This window comes from Mixophyes fleayi, chromosome 2 (genome assembly GCF_038048845.1).
Source record: "Mixophyes fleayi isolate aMixFle1 chromosome 2, aMixFle1.hap1, whole genome shotgun sequence".
Lineage (NCBI taxonomy): Eukaryota > Metazoa > Chordata > Amphibia > Anura > Limnodynastidae > Mixophyes > Mixophyes fleayi.
Genome location: NC_134403.1, coordinates 289,335,360 through 289,352,207, shown reverse-complemented (window position 1 = coordinate 289,352,207; position 16,848 = coordinate 289,335,360). Strand labels below are relative to the sequence as shown.

At 39.7% G+C, this 16,848-nt stretch overlaps 1 long non-coding RNA gene across 1 annotated transcript; it reads right to left on the bottom strand.

The window, feature by feature from the left end:
- Positions 1-375: 375 nt before the first annotated feature.
- LOC142140414 (uncharacterized) lies at positions 376-12,745 on the bottom strand. Its single transcript, XR_012688462.1, has 2 exons — positions 12,536-12,745; positions 376-776 (listed from the first exon to the last, which is right to left on the bottom strand). It is a non-coding gene; the product is annotated as an uncharacterized LOC142140414 (long non-coding RNA).
- Between the last annotated feature and the right edge of the window lie 4,103 nt (positions 12,746-16,848).

Sequence of the window (16,848 nt, the reverse complement as noted above, 5' to 3'; positions counted from 1 at the left end):
AGAGTCTCCTATAGCTGATGTGCTTGAGAGTTTTGAGTGATGTGGTAGGCCACCATCTCATGTCTGATGCAATGTCCCTGAATAATCAGTCAAGGGGGTAAATGTATGAAGCTCCGGGTTCTTCAACACCCGCGAGTTTGGCGTCTTCAGCGCTTAAATTTAAAGCGGCGCTGCCTTGTAAAGGGAAACTTCCCTTTACAAGGCAGCGCCGCTTTAAATTTAAGCGCTGAAGACGCCGAACTCGCGGGTGTTGAAGAACCCAGAGCTTCATACATTTACCCCAAGGTCTTTTCTACCATGAGATGAAGTAAGAATCTTATTTAAATGCAAAGCTTAAGATGACCTGTACAATGTTTTATAGGACATAGATACTAATTTTATTTACTTTGTCATTTTATTTTCTGATGCCTCCAACACTATTTGCACCCACCGCTGCTTCCTCAGAATGGAAATTGGGCTAGTTCAGCAGATAGACACATAAAATCATAAAATAGGTTCGGGAAATTGCTTCTACAGTCTGCTTCATCCAGGCCATCCCGGCATATATATGGGGCGGTCCCAGGAGTGAATAGGTCCCAGCAGTGAATTGCGAGGCTGCCTGTTAAAGAGTGGGGACTGCGGAGGCTCTTGCGAGGCTTCATCGCTGCAATTCAGCGCAGACGGATATCTTCTCAGGTCTCAGCTCCAGCATAGGTGAGTAAACTGATTCCAGAATAGTTTGAAACCAATGTAGAGTGTTTTTGTTTTATGAACTGCTGCATTCATACACAGTGGGCCTGATTCGTTAAGGAAAGTAAAGCAAAAAAAGGAGTAATTTTGATCCTTGGCAAAACCATGTTGCAATGAAAGGGATGCCAATAAGTTTATTATTTTGCACATAAGGACAATAGTGGCTGTTTTTTCATGTAGGAGGCAAATACTTGACAGCTTTTTTTTACACTGGCATTTAAAGTTGATCTAGGACATGCTCTACCCCAATTATAAATCTGTCATCACATTTTAAATTTACCTCTTCCTCCAATACAACATGGTTTCACCAAGGTTCAAAGTCACTCATTTTTTTTGCTTTACTTTCCTTAATGAATTAGGCCCAGTGAGTTTTAAGTTGCATATTGTCCAAAATCTGTTTGTATAATGCAGCGCACTAATAGGGGCACATTCAATTAGGATTCGCAGCCGCAAATCCTTATTACACGCGTGGCTGCGTGTGTAAAGTGTCATTACGGTACCGCAACATTGTGGATTTCTGTGCGCACCCCTTGTATCCGTGATGCTGTGGTATCGAGACCCGTGCAGCCACGCGTAATTGCGGCCACGAATCCGAATTGAATATGCCCCATACCGTAATAAACAAGCACAGAGCCAGTGGTTGTTAAATTTGCTGAACCCTCCAGAGCACTTTAATATTCCAGATTTAACCCAGGAGATTCTGTAATAATATTGATGATAATGATAATGTATAAGGCAAAAACTATGGCACTTATTGCTGGATGTACAGCTGAATACTTAATGTACTGCAGTATAATGTTGTTAAAAAAATATATATATTTTTATGTTGTAATTTTCCATATGCTCAATGGCAAAGTCAATGTTTTTATTTACATTAAAAAAGTACATTCTGCTACAGATTTTATTATTTAATTATTTCATTCCTGTGGTTGTGACAGTTACATGGAAATTTGTGAGATGCCAAGAACAGTATAGTTCACACATGAAATATCTTAGGAATGAGCAGTCACCCATTTAAAGTAAATGATGACCAACTATTTAAATATCTACTGATTTGCTACTGTATATGAACAGGCAGTGAACAGGAAGTTAACTAGAAAGCCATAGACATTGATAAATCTTTGCATAAAAAATATTTCCCGTATATGTGGCGGGTCATTTAATGGAACCATGTAAACATGTGTGCCCAACTACTCTTGTCATAACTCACAATACTTCGAAAACCAAAATCAGAAACAAAGGCTCATCCCTGGTTTGCCCAAACCACACACTAGAGATGTTCACTGACCCCGCCGTATTTTGGTTTTGGATCTGGATTAACTTTGTGTTTTGGTTTTCATTTTGGTTTTGGCAAAACCGCCCTCGCATGTTTTGTTTTTTGTTTTTTTTCTAAAATCACATAATTTGGCTCTTTTGACAAGACTGACAAGAACACTGCTACCCCTCCTGGTTTTGTTTGAGCAATGGCACTGAGCAATGTCACTGGAGAATGGATAGTGACAAGAACACTGCTACCCCTGTTTCTGTGTGAGCAATGGAGCTGGATCTCCTGGGGAGGGAGGTACTTATGGAATCCAAAACCCGCGAGATCTGACAACACAATGATGATGTTTTGCCTCGATTCAGATCTGAGGACGCGTAAAATTTCTGAGCTGGCTCGCGAGCCTAATCGGATCCCCTAAGTTCGGGTAGGTTTGGTTTTCAGAAAACCTAGCCTGAGCATCTCTATCACACACAGGATAACAAAAACATTTACTTTGTGATAAAGCAGTCCCTTCAGGATGGATGTGTGTTGAAGCATTTGATTATTCACAAATTCAATATTTTACTGATTTGAAGGATGTACTTCATGTTTGTGCCCGGGTCACACACCACAGCATTTTCACTTGTTGGGCAATATTAAATTTAAACATCGAGATACACTTGGGCATATGCCCAAGCCACAAGACTTCACACAGCCTGTTTACAAGACACGCCTCTGATTCACCTTGACCACACCCCTGATCTACAAACCACATCCCCTTGTGGCTATTTTTTAAAGAAATCTGTCATGTGAAAAAATTTACTTTTGGGGAGAATTTTGTGGTTGAAGAAGTGAATAAAAATATGAATGTATATATCATTTATACTTCAGGGGCAAACACATATTGAAGCATTTTTCTTTGAAATTTATAATTTTGATATGCCAAACACACCTCTTATTTTAGTACTATTTACCTGTATAAATGTGAAATGTTAAAATGTAATTTCTCCAAAAGATGTGTCGGACTTTGTTTGATAACATGATATTAAGGGATAATGTGCAGTAGTCTATGGCATCTCGATCAGTAATTAGCTTTTAGCAGTCTAGTGTCTGACTAGTGAACATTTGATTAGGTTATATTTCCAGTTCCTCTGCACCATGTTAATAAACAAGCACTTAAATATGTATTGTGATGGTGTTCACCATTATTGGTTTGCGACTGCTAAATTCAGTTGCTCATTTTTGTCCTATTTGTATACACAAACATCATCATCATCATTTATTTATATAGCACCACTAATTCTGCAGCACTTAACAGAGAACTTACTCACATCAGTCCCTGCCCCATTGGAGCTTACATTCTAAATCCCCTAACATACACAGATAGGGAGAGAGAGAGAAAGAGAGAGAGAGTGAGAGAGACTAGGGTCAATCTGATAGCAGCCAATTAACCTACTAGTATGTTTTTGGAGTGTGGGAGGAAACCGAAGCACCTGGAGGAAGTCCACACAAACACAGGGAGAACATACAAACTCCACACAGATAAGGCCATGGTCGGGAATCAAACTCATGACCCCAGTGCTGTGAGGCAGAAGTGCTAACCACGAAGCGACTGTGCTACCCCAAACATGGCAGGGACACCCAAAAATCTTGGGTGCAGGCAGGCAGAGACAATATGACTTATATTTTTCTTCTACACAGCTCAGGAGAATGTCAAAACTAGAGGGAGATTAACAGTTGATGAGACCCCAATAAGAATTATGTATCTTACGATGGGCTTCATACAACAGCTTGGACTTCCCAGACTCAACCACTATCACTTCAATGCTAACGCTGGAAGCTCCCTGCTGCTGGACAAAGCTATACCACTCACATAACCAATATGTGCACGCCACCCACTGGTGTGCTGGTGTGCTGACTGTCACGAACACCCAGTCTGTCCCAGATACAGCAATCTGAACAGCTGGCCGTGACTGATGTTACCTTTATTAATTAACAATGAATACGGCTTTTCTGCCATCACAAAGAATTTATTATGGTGTCCTTACGTTCACCAGAACCACTTATTAAAGTTTCACACTTAAATCACATACACATGTAGCATGAGCCTCCCTGGGCTTTGTAAGTTCACAAAAATCACATAGGAATACGTTAGGTTAAATATGTTTAATCTGAAAAATGTTTCCAAGGCCTATTTACAAAAATGAATAACAAGACATACAATATGTTACATGAAATGAATTTCAGAGAATAAAATAGGAAATAAAATCAGAGTTACTACTTACTAGTTAAGTCCTGATGTGTGAGGTAACACAATTGAGATGGATGGGACATTTGAGTCTTGATAGACTCCCTAAAAAAATGAACACTGTACTACTGATACAAGGGATTTTTAAACCATTTCTTATTGGCTCTTCACCCCCCACCTTAGGAATCTTATTTTCACCTAAGTTAGATGGATACACAAAATAACACAGGGCTTTTAAAGTAAATTATGTATGTCCTGAGACCTGGCATTTCACAAGACCTGAGTTATCACCTCTGCTCCTTCGGTTTGGCTAAGTCTAACTCCTCTGCATACACAAACTATTCAAAGATCGTATCCGTCTCTGGGCCTGGCTACTTTCAAAAGACCATTGACACTTGCCTAGGTCAGACTCAAAATACACTTTAAAAGGTTACATAAAATATTCACAGTATTATACATAAATTCAACAGAAAATAACAATCAGTCATTAGATCAACTACATTTCGTCACACTGACCAATTTGTGTTTTCTCCACCTACCTGTGTAATGCTTCACCTATTTGTTTGTTAGATCCATCTCTAACTAATGTCAGGTTATTCACTAGTTGTCTAATATCTGCTATTGCTTGGAGTGTACTTGCCTTTAAAAGCTGTGTGCAGGTAAGACTTGACCCAGTTACAAAGCATTGCAATGATCATGATTAAATTCATCTTTATATTTATTGACGAACTGACCAAAAATGTAAAACCTTAGCTTAACATGTATTGCAATCTGTGGAAATAATATGTACAGCTTGAAATAGCTACACTAGTGCAGAGGACCAAATGTCTTTTTATTTACAAAATGTGGTAGCCCCTTCTCTTGCAGCCCAGGTTTCTTTACATTGATTAAGTATTTGGGGTAGAGCACAGTACTTTAAAGCCTTGCACTGATATGACGCCACCTACCATTGCATTAGTCTAGCCTACCACCGATATGGCTACAAATAACTGTACTAATCCCACCTACTTTTGGTTTGGCACTGCCTACAGTTGATTTTGTCCCGCCCACATGAGACCACTTCCAGAATTTGTTCCAGACCCACTTTAAGTTCCCAGTTTGCCCGTGCACATAGCATAGAGTGTTCTATTTCAATTTTATTGTACTGGCACTCTTAGGGGCATATTCAATTGTCGGCGGGATCACCGAAAATCCCGCGGTCCACGCACGATTACCGTTATTATGATAATCATGCGCGGAAAAACAGTTAATACGGTAATTTACTCGCTGTATTTCAGCTCGCGGCTGAAATCCAGATAGATTTTACCGTATTACCTGTAGTAGTTTTAATGCCGCGGGATTTTTTAACATTTGAATACGCCCCTTACTGTCTTGTTGAGAAAATAATTAGTTCACTAAGCATCATGGTATCAATGGTATCAATTTAGCAATAAAACAGATATTGTAGTGACAGTAATATCAAGGTACTCTACAGTATATTAACTAGCAATTCCCTACACCGATCAATGTCACTCTTGCTATGCCTTCTCATCTTGAACATGAATGTTAATGATAGTCTGTACTTAGTGTAGAAGGTTTTCTCTCTGTAATGCTATATATTTACATAAAACTGTAACACTAATTAACCTCTAATACTTAGTGCTGTGTATCATTTGTAATCACCTTGGCAATAAAAGTATAGAAGATTTTATCATTATTAATAACCTTTATTTAAATAGATATGTTCTTTTATGACGTTTTCCTTTAAAAGTGCTTTTATATAGCACAAACTTTAAGAGTCTTTGCGCTTGACTCAAGCAGGCACACAGTGCAACGTGCGTTTGTTTAAAATCGCGCGTAAATCAGCTTTGTGTACTCCCGAATTCAACAGGGAACGGATCTGAAGACACGTGTGCTGATGAATTCGGGTCTGTTGTGTTTTTATTTTACATTTTCCCCCCCAGAAAATAAGTTTTTTAGGATATTTTAAATTTCTACTGAACATAAAGTTAATCCTAATTGCAAACACATATAGCATACTGATGAGACTGTCATCACTAGTTGTCACAAAAGCCCAGCCTGTCCCTGATACAGCAATCTGAACAACTGACCCTTACTGGCGTGAACTTAGTTAATTAACAATGAATACACCTTTTCTGCCACCACAAAGGATTTATTATAGTGTCCTTATGTTCACCAAAACCACTTATTAAAGTTTCACACTTAAATCACATACACATGTAGCATGAACCTCCCTGGACTTCATAAGTTCACAAAGAATCATGCAGAGTACGCTAGATAAAATATGTTTAATCTGAAAAATGTTTCCAAGGCTTATTTACAAAGAGGTAATAAACAGACATACAATAGGTTTGGACAGATGAGTTTCAGAAAATAAAATAGGAAATAAAACCAGAATCCCTACTTACAAGTTCAGGAATTGGCGTGTGAGGAGTACACATTGAGAAGAATGGCACATTTCAGTCATGGTAGACCATCCTCAAAGAAATGAACAATCTGATGTCTGAAACAAGGGTTTTTTAAATCAATTCTTGTTGGGCTCTTCACCCCCCACCCTAGGAATTGTATTTTTCACCTAAGTTAGAAGGATGCCCGAAGTAAATTATCTATCACTAAGATATATGTTTGGGCAGCTCAGAGAATCTCTCACCTCTGTTCTTTCTGCCTGTCTAAGCCTAACTCCTCTGCATACACAAACTACTCAGAGATCTTTCTTTGGGCCTGTCTAGTTTCAAAAGACCATTGACATTTGGCTAGTTTAGACTCAGGTCTGTTAACAAAATACACTTTGAAAGGTTACATAAAATATTCAGTGTTTGTCACGGTTCAAAAGGATCGTATCCTAGATCTGCCTAATTTAGCACTACTTCCAGCAAGGCGCGGAGTCTAACGGGCCAGACGGTATTCACCAGGGACCGCCGCAAGATGGTTTGGTCTTAGCTGCGTTCGCACCGAAGGTCGCGACCCTTACTGGAAGTATCAGGCGTCTCGTCTATACGGGAATGTAGAGAGGAGAAACACTGCAGATGAAAGGTTGCAACAGTAATGAATGTTTACCAGTGGGATAGTGGCGAAGTACACGATGTAGTGTCAGTTCTGCGGACAACTGGTAATAGCAGGAGAAATGAAGTGTCAGTTCTGCAGACAACAGGTTACAGCAGGAGAGATGAAGTGTCAGCCCTGCGGAAAACTGGTTACCACTGGGATAGTGGCCAAGTACACAATGAAGTGTCCGCTCTGCAGACAACAGGTTACAGCAGGAGAGATGAAGTGTCAGCTCCGCGGACAACTGGTTACCACAGGGATAGTGGCAAAGTAGACAATGAAGTGTCAGCTCTGCAGACAACAGGTTACAGCAGGAGAGATGAAGTGTCATCTCCGTGGACAACAGGTTATCCCTGGGATAGTGGCGAAGTACACGATGGAGTGTCAGCTCTGCAGACAACAGGTTACAGCAGATGAAGAGTCAGCTCTGTGGACAACTTGTCCATAGACAATAGAGAAGGGAGATGCAGAAGTGGACTAATGGAAGGCATTGTTGTGTACAAATTCGGCCCATGGTAGGAGTTCTGCCCAGTCATCTTGATTCGCAGAAGAGAACATCTTGAGAAAGGTCTCCAAGTCTTGATTGACACGCTCGATCTGTTCGTTGGATTGTGGTTGATAGGAAGATGAGAAGTTCAACTGAATACCAAGGAGCTTGCATAGAGCTCTCCAGAACTTTGACACGAATTGGACGCCTCGATCTGAAACAATTTCAGTAGGACAACCATGCAAATGAAAAATCTCTTCGATGAAATGTAATGCCAGGACTGAAGAGGAGGGAAGATCAATGAGTGGGACAAAGTGAGACATTTTTGAAAACCGATCTACCATGACCCAGATGGTGTCATGATTCTTACTGGGCGGTAGATCTGTAATAAAGTCCATGCTGATGTGTGTCCATGGTTTATACAGAATGGATAAAGGAAGTAAATGACCAGCAGAGGACTGGCAAGGAGACTTGTGTTGGCTACAGGTGTTGCATGTTGTAACAATTTCTTTAACATCAAGGTGGAGATTAGGCCGCCAGTAGCTTCAAGAGATTAATTCTGTAGTTTTACGAATACTGGTATGACCAGCAAAACGAGTGTAATGAAACCACGTCAGAGGTTTTTTCCGGAGACCAGGTTGAACAAAAGTCTTCTCGGGCGGAGGTAAGAAGGTACTGGTCAGAGTGGAGGAGAGTAGACATTTGGGATCCAGAATGGGGCAACAAGGTATTTCCTCAGAAATGGGGTCTGGGAGAAAGGTGCGAGATAGAGCATCAGCGCGTTTGTTCTTCTCTCCAGGCTCAAGGTAATGTGGAGGTCGAAACGTGAAAAGAAGAATGACCATCTAGCTTGTCTGGGATTTAAACACTGTGCAGACTGCAGATATAGGAGATTTTTATGGTCCATGAAAATAGTAACGGGATGCCTAGCTCCCTCCAACAAGTAGCGCTATTCTTCCAAGGCTGCTTTAATGGCAAGTAGCTGCTTGTCTTCTATAGCATAATTCTTCTCTGCAGGTAAGAATTTTCTGGAGTAGAACGCACAGGGGTGAAGTCGATTGAGAGGGGATTTTTGTGAAAGATCCTAGGAAACGTTGTACGGGTTTCAGATTGAGGGGAAGGGGCCATTTAAGAATAGCACGCACCTTTTCAGGGTCCATTTGTAATCTGGTGCCCGAGACTATATAGCCGAGAAATTACATATGTGGTTGTTCAAAGAAGCATTTTTCGAGCTTACAAAAGAATTGGTTTTTGCATAGTCTTGAGAGGACCTCTGCCACGTGGATGCGGTAACAATGAGTATCTTGAGAAAATATTAAAATATCATCCAGGTAAGCTACAACATAGTCATAGAGGAGGTCTCTGAACATTTCATTGACGAAGTTCTAAAACACAGCAGGAGCGTTGCACAGACCGAAGGGCATCACCAGATATTCATAGTGACCATCTCGGGTGTTGAAAGCCGTTTTCGATTCGTCTCCAGATCTGATTCTAATAAGGTTGTAGGCTCCCAAGAGGTCTAGTTTAGAAAATACCTTGGATCTCTTAATGCGTTCAAAGAATTCAGTGATGAGCGGAATGGGGTATCGGTTCTTGATAGTTATCGCATTAAGACTGCGATAATCAATACATGGTCGTAAGGTTACAGCAGATTAAGAGTCAGCTCTGCGGGCAACTGGTTTACAGCAGGAAAGATGAAAAGTCAGTTCTGCAGACAACAGGTTTACAGCAGGAGCAATGGAGTCATGTCTAGTAGCTAGCAGGTAACTTGATAAACAGGCACTGAGCTGCAGGGGGAAGTGCCTTTTAACTTTGAAGCCAAAATTGATCAGCCGATAGGAGAAAGGCAGAAGACATAAGAGGATTGAGTCTGCGCATGCGCAGACCCGAGAAGAAGATGACGGGCGGACGGATGAAGCGTGGCGGTCAGCGAGTAGCCGGGCCTCTGTTATAGAAACCGAAGGACTGGCGTGTGACAGTGTTATACATAAATTCAACAGAAAATAACTATCAGTCATTAGATATGCTACATAATCTCCACACTACTAATCAGGACTTACGGTACAAAATCAAGTAAATTTGCAATGTCCAGAGCTTGATCCGAACGTGGCTGCATGAGCTTGAGTTTGGCACACCTCTACTGTATATTACTATGGCCAACACCCCATCACTCACCGAAATTGTAAACTGCAGTAAGTGTCCTGACAGGTGTGGCCCTGCGCAGAGTGATTTTGTGTACAATACACTCAAAATCAGCTGATCAGGCCCTCTATGTTGCACACTGGTGACAAGAATGTTAGGGATCTTCATAGGCAGCGGTTAATACAATGTATATCTCTGGCACCATTTTTGTTTTAGCCCTTTGTCTCAATTCTTTGTCTGCTTATAATTGGAGAAGATAAACAGACAGAAGATATTTTGATTATTTCGCATTTTGAAGCTTGCAGACATGGTTACGAAGCACCTCAAAGCATACCACAAACTGCTTTAGTTTTGCACCGTTGTTATGGTTATAATGCACTTCAGTATGTGTTCTAATGTTTTTCCTAAGTCATAAAACCCGGTGAATGGACCCCTTGATTAAGTAATACCCCCCAATCTACCTACAGACTTTGTAGACACTGCTAATTTGAAAGGCCCTTATTTATGTGGTTTAAATTATACATACAATTTTTAGGTTAGTCATTTCATTATGGCACAGCATCTACATTAAATCTTAGTGTGATTTTTGTCTGAGGGCGGACTGACCCTTTAAAAGGTTTTACACAACTGAAATGTTTAATTAAAGGCTCACAGAGGCAGCTGGCATTATAAATTATGTAGCGGAAAAACTGATTTAATCAGATTCGTTCACTGAAAATTTTCTCTTTTGCAAACTCATGTATACAACGCAGATGAGCTGCAGAGGTCTTTATTTATTATATGCAACATGAATTCTCTCATTATGAGGTGTAATTAAGGTCACAATTATATGAATCACTGACAAAAGCTTTTCCAATTTTAATTTCAGACATGAAAAATTAATTTATTGCTTATGTGCATAGCTTCTATATACAGTATATTTAATACTGTGGTTTTAACACTGAAGTGTTTTTGAAATATAGTTAAACAGTCATTTAGACTGAGAATTAACAGAAGTTCATCCAGTTGGTTAATACCAGTGTAACACTTTAATTCCAGACTATTTGTAAATCATTGCACTTGGCCTGACCATTGTATCGCATCAAAGTGGCTACCGATATTGATACCCACCTGGCGCTAAGTGTCGCCAGCGAAGCCTTCCCTATTTTTATTTACCCATTAAATACCACAATGCCTGTTCTGGTAATGCCATCTGAGGATGATGAACTGTAAACACTAATAAACATTATTAATTTTTGAAAAAAACCAACAACATTGCATATGAAATAGATAATATATATAAAGTTGTTTATGTGTATGCGTATATTTATTTATAATACTTTATTTATAACAAAAAAGTTAAAAATAATGGAACTGAGAGCCCAAATTCTTGGCTTTCAGTTTCATTGCTTAACCACATGGAGACAACATCAGAAACTTGCTCAAAGTAGCGATAAATTACTATTACTGCTCTGGGCCAATATTGTTTCAACCTTAATTTACAAAATTTTGGAGAAATTTGAACCAACTTTTAAATTATTAAAGAGAATGGGCTTCTTGGAGGCTCTATTCCAGAAATTAAAAACATGTCAACACTGGTCTAATGGGAAAAAAATATAACATATATAAATATTTATTCATAGCAAAACGATTGACTATGGTTTCTAGTAAAAGATTCTCAAAAATGTGGCTCCGGTTGGAAAACAAAAACTTTGCTTAGGGTATTTCTATTTATTTTTATCTATTATATTCTTTACAATTTTCCTTCTCTCATTTTTAAGTTTGAATTCCAGGTTTATATAGGGTAAATTATGTATGTTTATCTATAAAATAATTGAAAATTAATAATGTATCCAGAACACCTTTTTTAGATTTTGAAAACTGTTTTTGTTACACTAATGTTATGTATTGTTATTTACTTAATCATTCAAATAAATAAAAAAAACTAAAAGTTGGGCAATATTGCCGGAGAAACTGAGTAATGCTCAGCAGCCTCTGCAGTGTTTGTTTGATCAATGCGGCTAAAATTACAATTATCTCCACAATAATTTCTACTATAATAAATATGTCTGATTCATTAAAGAAAGTACTCATTTATTTTGCTTACGTTTTCTCCTGGACAAAAGCATGTTGCAATGCAAGGGGTGCATATTAGTTTATTATTTTGCACATAAGGAAAATACTGGCTTCTTCTTCCTTGATCAACTTTAAATTTCAATGTACAAATAAGCTATCAAGTATTTGTGTGCTACATGAAAAAACAACCAGTATTTTCCTTATATGCAAGAGAATAAACTAATTTGCACCCCTTGCATAGCAAAATGGTTTTGTCCAGAACATTTAAGGAAGAAAACTTACTAAATTTCTTGGTTAACTTTCATTAATGAATCAGGCTTTAGGCCATAAATGACGTAATTACAACTGAGGGATAAACATCAGTCCGAGGTAAATTAAAAAGCTAGTGTTTGTGTTCAAACCATAAAAGGCTATTTTCGCTGACGGGGTTAAGGGGGCATGGCAGGCTTGCTGTGTCACTTTCATAGTGTGACACTTTCATAGTGTGACACTGTGGGAGATGCCTAGCATGCAATGTTTTAAATCTCATTGCTGGGCTGCTGATCTCCCTATGTTGCCTTGATTCCAGATGAATAGTAGCACTCACCTTTTCCTGGCTGTCTGCTTGGTCTGTTCCTTTCTCCCTGGTGGTTTTTCTTTCCTGTTATTTTAAAGTATTTTTCTTCCCTGCTGTGCTTCTCTGCCTTTTCTCATTCTATTTTTCCTTCCCCTTTTGGTTTGCTTTTATTATTTCCCCTCTAATTTTTTTCATGTATCCCCTGTCTCCTACTCCTTCATACTTGGCCATCTGCCTTGCTTTTCCTCCCACCCTCCCTCTCTGCTTGTTTTCAGCCCATTACTGACGTCAATACCAAGTCCTGGAACTTCCTTCAATCGGTAAATGTAGAAGTCGTGAAGCAGACACGTCGGGGATGTACTTTGTCTTTTTTAAGTAAAAGCATATTGATTTTTTTTTCAACAATTTTTCATATTTTTTCATTATACGTCAGTGTTTTAAAATATCATGCATGATTACATGTTTTGTGGTGGGAATTCACACCCAGCCTGGTTGTCTTCTTGAGCTGTGGAAAAATATAAAAAAAGAAACAGGAGTTAGCAGACATGTGTTCTGTCACTTAATGTTCACATTACAACAATGTGGAATGGGATGCAAAATACATTTCCAGTAAGCGGGCTAAGGCGTTTTGTTTGCAGAATCTGTAGTGGCTAGGGAAGGGGGAGGGGGGATTGATTATTGGTAAGAACAACTTAGTAGGGCCATCATTATGCAAACTTGTGATATTTATAAGTATGTATAGTTTGATTGCCCATGTGTGAAATCAGGTATTTAGTACCACTACTATGGGTGGATAATTGGGTGAAGATGATGTAAAGGTTTTAATGTCAATACTGACCATCAACCAATGCCTCCAACTCCTCCTCCTCCTCCAGCTGCTGGCCCACTGCCTCCACCACCTTCTCCTCCTGCTGCTGGCCTGCTGCTTCCACCACCTCCACCACCTCCTCCTCCTGCTGCTGCTGCTGGCCTGCTGCTTCCACCACCTTCACCACCTCCTCCTCCTGCTGCTGCTGGCCCGCTGCCTCCACCACCTCCTCCTCTTGCTGCTGCTTGTCCGCTACCTCCACCACCTCCTCCTCCTCCGGCTGCTGGCCCACTGCCTCCACCACCACCTCCTCCTGCTGCTGGGCCGCTGCCTCCACCACCACCTCCTCCTCCTCTGGCTGCTGGCCCGCTGCCTCCACCACCACCTCCTCCTCCTCCTCCTGCTGCTGCTGGCTCCACCACCTCCTCCTCCTGCTGCTGCTGGCCTGCTGCCTCCACCACCTCCTACTCAGGGGTGGGTTGGGCCGGGGGGAGGGGGGCATAAGTCCCCCGTGCCGCTCAGTTTCACAGCTGTTAGGGCCGCCCCTCGGATGCAAAATCTCCTGATTTTTACCGGCGGCCGCATCTCATGACACGGGATGCGGCCGCGTCAGCACACAGACGGCCGCATCACATGACACACGATGCGGCCGCGTCCATTGGATCTGCAATATTTACAATTGTTTATTTATTTATAATTAATGTATTTATAACTTTTCATCTGATTTAAGTACAGTCTTTTTCTTTTTCCCCATTTTTATCCTCTACATACCACTGTCTGCACTAACATATCTCAATTGTACAAACCTGGGAGTTAGACAAAAATGTGTATTTTTTGAGGGGTCCAAGCAGGGGAGGGCTGGCAGACCTTAGCCCGGGCAGCAAGCACACAGCACTAGCCCATAAGTAGCGGCCCATCCTTAAAAACAAAAGTGATAAACCCTACTGAAGTCCAAACAATATTAAAAATAATTAATTATACTTGTGATTATAGATTAAATATGGTCTATAATATATTCACAATTTTGTCGTTGTGAAAAAATCTGTCCCTTGATTTCAAGAAAATATGAAAAATAAAAACAATAATAATAATATTGTGCAGTATTTCAAAATGTCATTATTGGTTTCACCCTATATGTGAAAATGTGTCCAAAAAGGGTTCTTCAGTGATTGAAAATGAACTTTCTCCAAAAATAAATCTAAAATTGTAACTCAAAAGTGCAAAATCTCCTTTTCTACTGAGGAAAACCTCCTATGTAACAGCACTCACGCTAAATATGAATAATCGTCTTATATACTTTTTTACAGAACAATGGTCGCTGATGCGATACCGTCTGCTGCCAAAGTTTCCGTTCTAATCTCCTACATGGGGAATGTTCAATGAAGCCCTGTTTGGACTTTCTGTTCCAGAACTGAGTGCCGTATGGAGAATCACTGTGCTTGCACTTGCTACCACCCATTCGAAAAAGAGCAGTGCAGGAGCCTCTGGAGGCTGAACTGGCATTGCCACTCACCTACCAAATTTTGCTATGGTGTCTGGAGATAGAATTTTACGCTCTTGTTGTTTTCGAGCTAGTGTATATGAACTAACCACTGCAGAAAACTCATGTCACCGTTATTCTCTTTTCACAAAGAACCATAATAAGAGCAGAAATATACAACATGACCGTATAGCTATCTACAGAATAATAGCAAAATAGAACTGCGGAAAGTGTCCTTGACATTTACTTTATGAGCTGATGGATAAGTACTTACAATTATCAGAGGCTGAGCTTTTACTCATAGCTGCTGCAATTCTGATGTGATAGAGGGGGCTGTGCCAACTGGGAGTAGAGTGTGACACTTGGAAATGTAATTGTTACTGGAAACACCTGTGCAATGATGAGAGAAAGTGAGAAGCAGAAAAGAAATTGCCAGTCTATTAAGTACATTATCAAACTGAGAAAAGAAACCGGACAGGTTAAAATTGCTTTTCCCCTATTATCTATAATACCACACATATCACAATAACAAGTGCTGTATTCTACAACATTGATTTTAGTACGGTGCTGCATTCTCAGATACAAGCAATAAATACATTGGATGTATTACTTAAATATATGTCAAATATACAGTACACCATTTGATCAGAGAGGAGGAAGCCATATCATAACTACCTTGAATTTTAGCAATAATCTCAGAAATAGGCAGCAGGATTGGAGATTTCCAATATTAGGCAATTGCAGCTCTAGTAGCAGTTACTCGGTGGTAGTCATATTAGCGACGCTGATTTTATGTATGCAGGTATATTATATGGAGGCATACCTCGCGTCTGTTTTACATTGCGCCTACTATATAGCTGTCGCGATAATGATAATGTACTTGTAGCCATTTTTGTGTTGTTTATTATGTTGTCGTTGCTTTTAGTGTCGGGAATTCGTGCTACCTACCTATTATCTGACTGAAGCTGTGGGGGAAAGGAGAGGGAGGTACTACTGGGTTCACAACCTGGTTAATTAGGTCAAACACTTGAGTCATTTGGTGTCATTTTTTAAATAGTCTTTGTCCTGCAGCACATAGTTATAATATATGCTGTATGTTACACTATTTGTGCTGTTATTTGAATAGTGTACTTGAACACCAGTGAGGAGAAAGGTCCATTTACAATAGTGAATGGTTTATATTGATAGGCTTAATGCCAGTTTTCAACCTAATGGGTATGTGTGATCCAGGGAGAAAAACACTTACGACCTGCTAACATTTTTCAACAGTTGTTTCTGGAGGTGTAGGCAAGTCATGTACAGTAGTGGCATCTGTTATGTCTATTGTTGGAATATATATATAAACACACACATCTACTATATAAATGCCTAGTGGCGTGTGTGGAAAAAAAAAGCCAAGCTGCAGCGCCAACTGCTGCGCAGAGTTATACACTGACCTATATATTTCTTGAAGGAGAAGTGACAGTTGGGAGTGGTTGGTGGTTGCCGGGGGTGACAGTGGGGAGTTTTTAAGTAGCTTGATGAAGGATGTGGCGATGAAGATGAAGGATGAGGTAATGGATAAAAATGATGAGGTGGTGACATGTGGACAAAACCTTGTTAAAAAAGGGCGCTTGCGTCGGGAAGTAACGCTCTTCCCCTGAGGAGGCCTGGGCTAGGCCCAAATGCATGACAAGAACCTTTTTAACACCTTAAGTAGCTTGATTTGACTAGAATGCATGAGTATCATGCATGGGTTAACTTGTATATATATACATATATACACACACATATATATATATATATATATATATATACATACACACAAATATATAAATATATACATATATATATATATATATATATATATATATATATGTATATCTCTCTCTCTACATATATATGTATATATATATATATATATATATATATATATATATATATTTATTTATTTATATACATGTGTGAATATGTAGTGCATGTAAGTTGCCAATGCTCTTCTGATTCCATAGCTGAACAGCTCCAAACATCCACTGGCATTAATGTCAGCACAAAAACTGCGCGGCGGGAGCTTAA